The sequence below is a fragment of the Gossypium arboreum genome, chromosome 6, assembly GCF_025698485.1.
Source record: "Gossypium arboreum isolate Shixiya-1 chromosome 6, ASM2569848v2, whole genome shotgun sequence".
Lineage (NCBI taxonomy): Eukaryota > Viridiplantae > Streptophyta > Magnoliopsida > Malvales > Malvaceae > Gossypium > Gossypium arboreum.
Genome location: NC_069075.1, coordinates 20,848,472 through 20,855,517, shown reverse-complemented (window position 1 = coordinate 20,855,517; position 7,046 = coordinate 20,848,472). Strand labels below are relative to the sequence as shown.

Here is a 7,046-nt window from a genome sequence, read left to right as displayed (position 1 = left end):
CCCATTAATCTTTTTATCATTTTCCTATTAATTTTCCAGCCCCAAATTTAAAATCTTGAACCTCCAAGAATGATCCGCATTGTTTCTAAGAAGAGTCATTGCCGCCCCTCTCACTTAGCTTGTGTAAGTTCTTGTTTTCTTTCAATTTCTTGATGGATATTGTAAGTTGAGTAACAAAATTTTCAGATATATAATTAGGGTGATTTTTAAATATTTAAAGAGTATTTTCCAGCCTTCCAAGTTATCTTAAATGTGGTTTTAAATCAGCCCAAATTGGCCATTGTTGGTGGTGCTGTACGCACCTAAAGGCTAGAAAGGGGGCTGTTGTTGCTTTAATTTTTCCCATATTTTTCTAACAATATCTTGGGTTTTTTAACCCCTACTAATCAATTTTTAATAATTTCTAATTTATGAAAAATCAATCTTGATCAATCGGTGACTCAAATCTGACAGTTCAGGAAACGTAAGTGTGGTTGATTATGGGCTAGTGTATAGTTTCAGTTTAGATGTTGGGTAAAATATTAATTGATTGAATTAAAGATTTTAATCTTGGAATAGCTACTGATTTTTCAGTATTTAAATGTGTTAGGTGCTGAATTAAATGCCATAAATCAACAATGAAGTTGATAGATGTTCATGCGTGCGATTCAAATCAAACTAGTGTAAGAAACCTAACTAGTTTGGATCTGAAAAATTGATATAATTGTAATGATTGCATTAAACCCATAAGAGGGTATTCGGGATTTGTTTAAGTGGTATATTAATTTAGTTAAATGATGATTTTTAATTTAGGTTCGTTTTAAAGTCTTAAGGAAAAACCGCGAGATTCGCAAGTGTGCTGGAGTAGAGCATAAATTAAGGTGTGGGTGCTAATTTGTTAACTTGAATGTTTTAATATTATTTTTAAATAATTTAATTGATGAATAAGGTTGTTGTTCAGGTCTGGAAAAATGGCTAAGTAAATAAATTGTAAGTGGTCAAACCACATACCTTTCGAGCCCTAATTGTTTGGCAAGTTAGCAAAAATGAGAGAATTACTAAATGATTGTATGATTGAAGTTGTTGTGGATGATTAGTTGATATGATGGATGTTGGTTGTGTGTATAACATGTTTCCAATTGAGAATGAGAGTTATGCAAGATATATTTGTACGAATGATTTGCTATGAAATGTTTGAAAGACTACTATACATGCACACGGTAAAATATTGTAACTTCGTATGAGATTGTGATACGTTGAACGACACCATCTGAATGGTGAATTGAATGTTGGATAAATGATCCTATTATTGAAAGTCTATGATAGTATAAGGTCATGTTGATCATGCCATTGAAATGTGAAAGTATTGAATTCATGACTAAGTATGAGATTGTATGACATTTTCCATGTGCATTAGGGTGGGTTTGTTATTGTGGTTGACAGAGGAGTTCTGTGGAGTACTAGCGACATATTAAGTCTGCATTTATTTGTAGTCAATGCATTGCATCGGGAGTGTTGTGAAGACTAGCGGTTTTATCACATTTTAATGTTAAATGGTAGAATTTCTGCAATTATGTTTATTTAGTGGTTTTACCACATCAAGCTTTGCTCGCAATGTTTGGAGTTTAGCAGACGATTTCTGAAGAACTCGTGGTGTGTAGCGGATGGTTGGGGTAGGAACTCATTTTTGCATTATGACATGTTTATGACACATTTGAATGTTGTTATTAATGCTATAATTGTGATACATGTTGACTTGATTGAATGATCTTAAATGTATGTTAAAAGTACTTGTTGTTTAAACTCACACTGAGCTAGTAGCTCATCTCATTACCTTAAACTTCTCAGGGAATGAACGAAACTAGGATCAGACTTGACATTCAGACGTACGATGGATTTAGACTTAGATATAATTTTTATTTAAATTTCCCTAATGTTATTTGGTTTTTGAACTGTAAAATTATTTGAACTGTGGTTTGGGTTTATTTCTGTTTTGGAGATTTTTCATGCATACATAGTTTCATACTTGAGATTGGTTTATAAGATTATTTTGAAATTGGACTGAGCATGTTACTTGGCTTAATTAATAATCGGGTTTTCAATTGGTTTTTTCGCTGCAATCAAGATAATCAAAATTATTTTTCAAAAGCAATGATGTGCAATGACTTTTTCTAAAAACCACGCTAGTGCTACTAACTTGACTTAATAAAGGTTCTATTTAATAATGAACGTTTTCCTCAAGATAACAAAGAGGACCGCGGTTTCTTCAAAAGAGGGCGTATTTAAGGTTTTCAACCTGCGATAGGATAATTTCTTCGTCTAGGTGTCCAACTTAACCTTCATGATCTGGTCATAATGTCTAAGTCGAGTTTGGGAGGTTACATATGGGTTTTTCGACAACGGAGCGTGCCAGACATGAAAGCAAAATGTAGAGATATGAGAGAGAAATAAAAAAGAAAAGGCTTTTTTGAAAATAAAAAAAAATTGAGAATAAAGGTTTGTTTTTTTTTTTGTTTAAATAACATGGGGAATGAACAAATTGCAACCCTATCCCCTTGTGTTTTAAAGTTACTTTAAAACTCCTTTTAAATTTCTAATTTGTAAAAGAGGTTTGTGTTTGTTTTCAAGTTATTTTTCAGGGACCTTCACCTTTTGGAATTATAGGATTAGTCTCTGGACTTTTTTATTTGGTTCTGATTTTGAAATTTTATAGTAAAATTATTTTCTTTGAAGTCCTCTATTTTTACATTTCAATTTCTTATTTTTATTTCAAAATTTTAATTAATTTTGGATTTTAAATTTAAATTTGGTTATTGTGGTTTGATTTAAATTTTATTTGAAATTTGTTTTCTCTTTATTTTGATAATCTAAAATTTATTCTAATTTATATTCTTATTTAATTTCGTCATACATTTTGATTGTGATAATTGGTACGTAGTTTTATTTTACATTGGTAATATTTTTTCTTTCTTATCTTGTAATTTCTTATATGTTTGTTTCTTAATGCCTTCTTAGATTTACTTTTTGGATTTTTGGTATTTTGATATTTGTAAAATTTATGTTTGCAATTTAAGTTTTTGTTATTTTAGATTTATCTAGGATTTTAATTAAAGTATTTTTAGATTTATTTTAAGCTTATATTAGATCTATTTTAGACTTTGGATTTTAATTTTAAGTAGATCATAGATTTTTATTATGTAGATTTCAAATTTTAAGTTTGATTAGATTTTAGATTTAAATTAGGTTTTAGATTCTTAATTAAATTTTAGATATTAAATTCAATTAGATGTTTAGTTTAAATTAGGATTTAGATCTTTTTAAGTGTAGTTAGATTTTAAGTTTCAATTATATTTCTTTATTTTTTAAAAATTCAATTAAATTTTAGATTCATATTTTAAGCTAGAATTGATCTTTGGACCCTAACTTAAATTAGATTTAAAGTTTATATTTATAGTCCAATTAGATTTTGAGTTTATTTAGGAGTTTTAGGTTTAAATTTGATTTTCGAGTTGAATTAAATTTTCATTAGAGTTAGATTTCACACTTTTAGATTTTAAAGTATTTTTTAGATTTGAATTAGATTTAAATATTTAACAATTAGATTTTAAGTTTAAGTCTTAAATAAATTTTGGATATTTTTGGTTAAATTTTAAGTTCAAATTTTAGATTTTAATTAGATTTTTACATCTTTCTACCTTAATTGAATTTCAAAATGATTAGATTTTTAGTTCAATTTAGGTTTTAAACAAGGATTCAAAGTGAAACTTTTTTAAGCTAGATTTATATTAGATTTAGATCAAATTTAAGTTTAATTTTAGATTTTGAGTTTATTTAGAGTGGATTGTTTTTAAATTTATTTGGAGTCAAATTAGAAAATTTTAAGTTAGAAGCTCTAATTACAAATCTTGTAGGACTATCTTTAAATAGGCGTTGTGGGGGTCATCTAACCTTCCCCAAACGTAACCGTACTCCCAAACCCATATTTGGTAACGAGATCGACCCATGGGTTTTATAACTACTCCTTTGATTTATCTTAGGATTAGTTTTGAGATTTTAGAAGACAGGTGGCTAACCGACCTAGCTCAATTAATTAATGGCAACTCTATTCATTTAGTTTTTGTTTCTAAATTAGCAGAGTTAGCTTCAATGACGAGATCTATGGCTATTTTCCTAGTTCCCACAAGCATTGCAAAATGTTAATGCCTACTTTTGAAAGAGCTAAGGATCATTTCTGGAGTGGAGAAATCAATGGGCTTATAGGACAAGAAAAAAAAACTATAGGACCATTAGAGCGTGTGCTCTAAGAAGCTCTTTAATGCCTAAGTCAAAGGAAGCAATGATTATCAAAAATGAGCTTGTCACTATGTTTCCAACCCATTTGTTGATCTTTCTTCCTGACTTGTGATAAGTATTTGATGTTATTTCGGTCACATCATGTGACTCGACAAGAAAGACTTGGGATTGGCCCAACCGCGAGGGACCCAAAACTAAAATGAAATTCTTCAAGTCAAGTGTTTTTGTTTGATATTTTCATGTTATGTTGTTTTAACGTGGTAGGTGTCAAGTTATTTGTTATTTAAATTATTCCATAGATTTTGTTATGCATGTGAGTTTAGAGTCTAATTTCTAGGGATTCAATCAAATTCTTGCTAAAGTGTGTTATTTGTGTTGTGGGTGTAGTTCTAAGTTAGTTAGTTTACATTTACGATAAACATGAGTTATATGCATGCTAGCACCCTAAGAATCATGTGGAGCTTCATTTGTGAGTTGTTGAAATGAACTAACATCTATATATATGTGATTATAAGAGCTGTTCAGTTGACAACTTAAGTGCATATTAATGTCCATCATAAAGCCAAATTCATGCACAAAAGAAGCTTCTAGAACTAGCCTTCAATGTGATACATGTGATCGATCATATGGTGTGCCAAATGCATGTCTCCATACATGCCTTAATGAAGAAGGATTCATGAACACAACAAAGGGAATGTACCTCATTAAATTTAGCCAATGTACCAGCCCATGCATGAATTGAATGGGGGAATGAACTACCAAGATACATACTGCCCATTCATGCACTCAAGCTTATTTATGGCACCTTTAATAAAGAAACATGTACCATTTGACCAAGAGAGATGTAGCAGAATTAAAAGCTGCACATTCATGGAATTATGGCTTTTCTTTATGGTTAAGCATTCATGCACGTTTAAGGGGGTGTTCAACATTAATTTCGTCCATACATGCATTATCCATGTTCAAGAACCAAATTTTAATGCTTGTGTGTGAATGTATTGATGCCTGGTGTGAACATGTTTATGGTGTGCGTGAACACCATTAGATGTTGAATTTCATTAGACATTTTAGGCTCTATAAATAGTTTGTAACAAGGACATTTTGAGGTTAAAGATAATTTTTAATATAAAACTTATTTTGTGAGAATTGTTTCTCTCTCGGTTCTTAGCCGAACTTCTGAACTTATCAAACTCTTACAAGTTTGTGGCATTCACCCTTTGTCTTATCATACCGTAACCCATCTAAAGGTGTGGCAACTTCTACCAAACCAAGATTCGAGTGTTAGTCAAATTCTATGAAGGTTGGTTTCCTCTATAACATTGGTTCCGTAAAACATTCAAGTGCTTCGGGTCGATTTCCACCATCCTTTGAACCTATTCAAGACGATCTTTCATTCACGCAATTTTTTGAACAATCCAAGCTCAGGAAATTGCATCATTTGGTATCGGAACTTGAGATTCTGGAATTTGGTATATCTCTACTTTTACTTGTGTTTTACAAAAAAAAGTCTGGAGACTTGTCAAGAAAATTATTTCCCATTCCATAATTTTAAGTCCATTTTACCCTTTACAAAAAAAAATTTCATGCTACCAAAAATTTTTTGACTCGAAAATTACCTTTTTATCCCTACACCCAAATTCCTTCTAAAACCCATTTTTCATCATTTTTGAAATTTTTGTGGAAAAAAATCATCAAATTACCAAAATAACCTACTATCTTTTTGTCACTTTTAACCTAAATTCTTGCCACAAGCATTCAAAAAGTTAAAAAGTTCTCCTAGTTCTTTCAAGAATCCTATGAGAGGAACTACGAGCAGAAAAAGGCAAGAGTACATTAGATCATTTGAGTGGAAAAAGCCAAATTTATGTGTAAACACGAGTGGAGCGATTTTCTTTAGAGTGACTTGTGAGGTTTTTGTTTGGTAGGGAACTTTCTATCATTTTGATTTCTTTTGTTATTAATCATTTGTTGAATCATCAAACAAGATTATTCCGAGTTGGAATTACTACTTTTGTTGAACGACATACAAAGTGTTGTGCGATCTAGAGCCAAGCAAATACGACAAAGATTAGATCATATAGAAGCAAGCTCGTAAATGAGTCAATCATCCTATGATTCCTTTATAAGAGAGCCACATTGTGATTCCTTTTATGTGAGGAATTTGAGTCAGAGTAAAGTGAACTATAAGTTTAAATCCTTTTGTGGTTGTCGAAACCATTTTTAAATCGAGTTTTGGAAAATGGGAATCGACTTTAAGAAAAACAAAAACGGGAGTCGCCACCAATCTTTTTAGGTGTGATTGGATCACCTTATAAAATGTTTTGTTTTAAAACATTAATTTTGGTCTACGAAAGTCGGTTACGTACGAAGAAAGGTTAGCACCCTCGTAACGCCCAAAAATTGGTACCTAATTGATTATCAAGTGTCTTTAATGTCGAAAATTTGAAAGTTTTAAGATGCAAACCTCTTTTAATTAGAATGTCTCAATTTTGAAAATTAAGGCTCACTTATTTCAAACGAGTCAAAACATCACATCCAGTAAGTTAGGACGCAACATTTTAAAACCTTCGAAACTAAGCTCGTCTTTCGAAAATTTCTATCTCGAAACAACAAAACTCCATATCCAGTAAGTTAGAACACTATGTTTTGAAATCTCGAAATAATTGTTTAAGTTTTGAAAACTCAAAATCACTTAGAAGGGTGCTTGACTATTCGAATTCAACGAGAAAAGTCACAACCCAGTAAGTTAGGGCACTACCTTTCTCGAAGTTTCC

The 7,046-nt window shown here is 30.9% G+C and overlaps 1 long non-coding RNA gene across 1 annotated transcript; it reads left to right on the top strand.

Moving 5' to 3' along the window:
- Nucleotides 1-621: 621 nt before the first annotated feature.
- LOC128293938 (uncharacterized) lies at nt 622-2,022 on the top strand. The gene is made up of 3 exons (XR_008284097.1): nt 622-662; nt 793-860; nt 1,828-2,022. It is a non-coding gene; the product is annotated as an uncharacterized LOC128293938 (long non-coding RNA).
- Nucleotides 2,023-7,046: the final 5,024 nt, after the last annotated feature.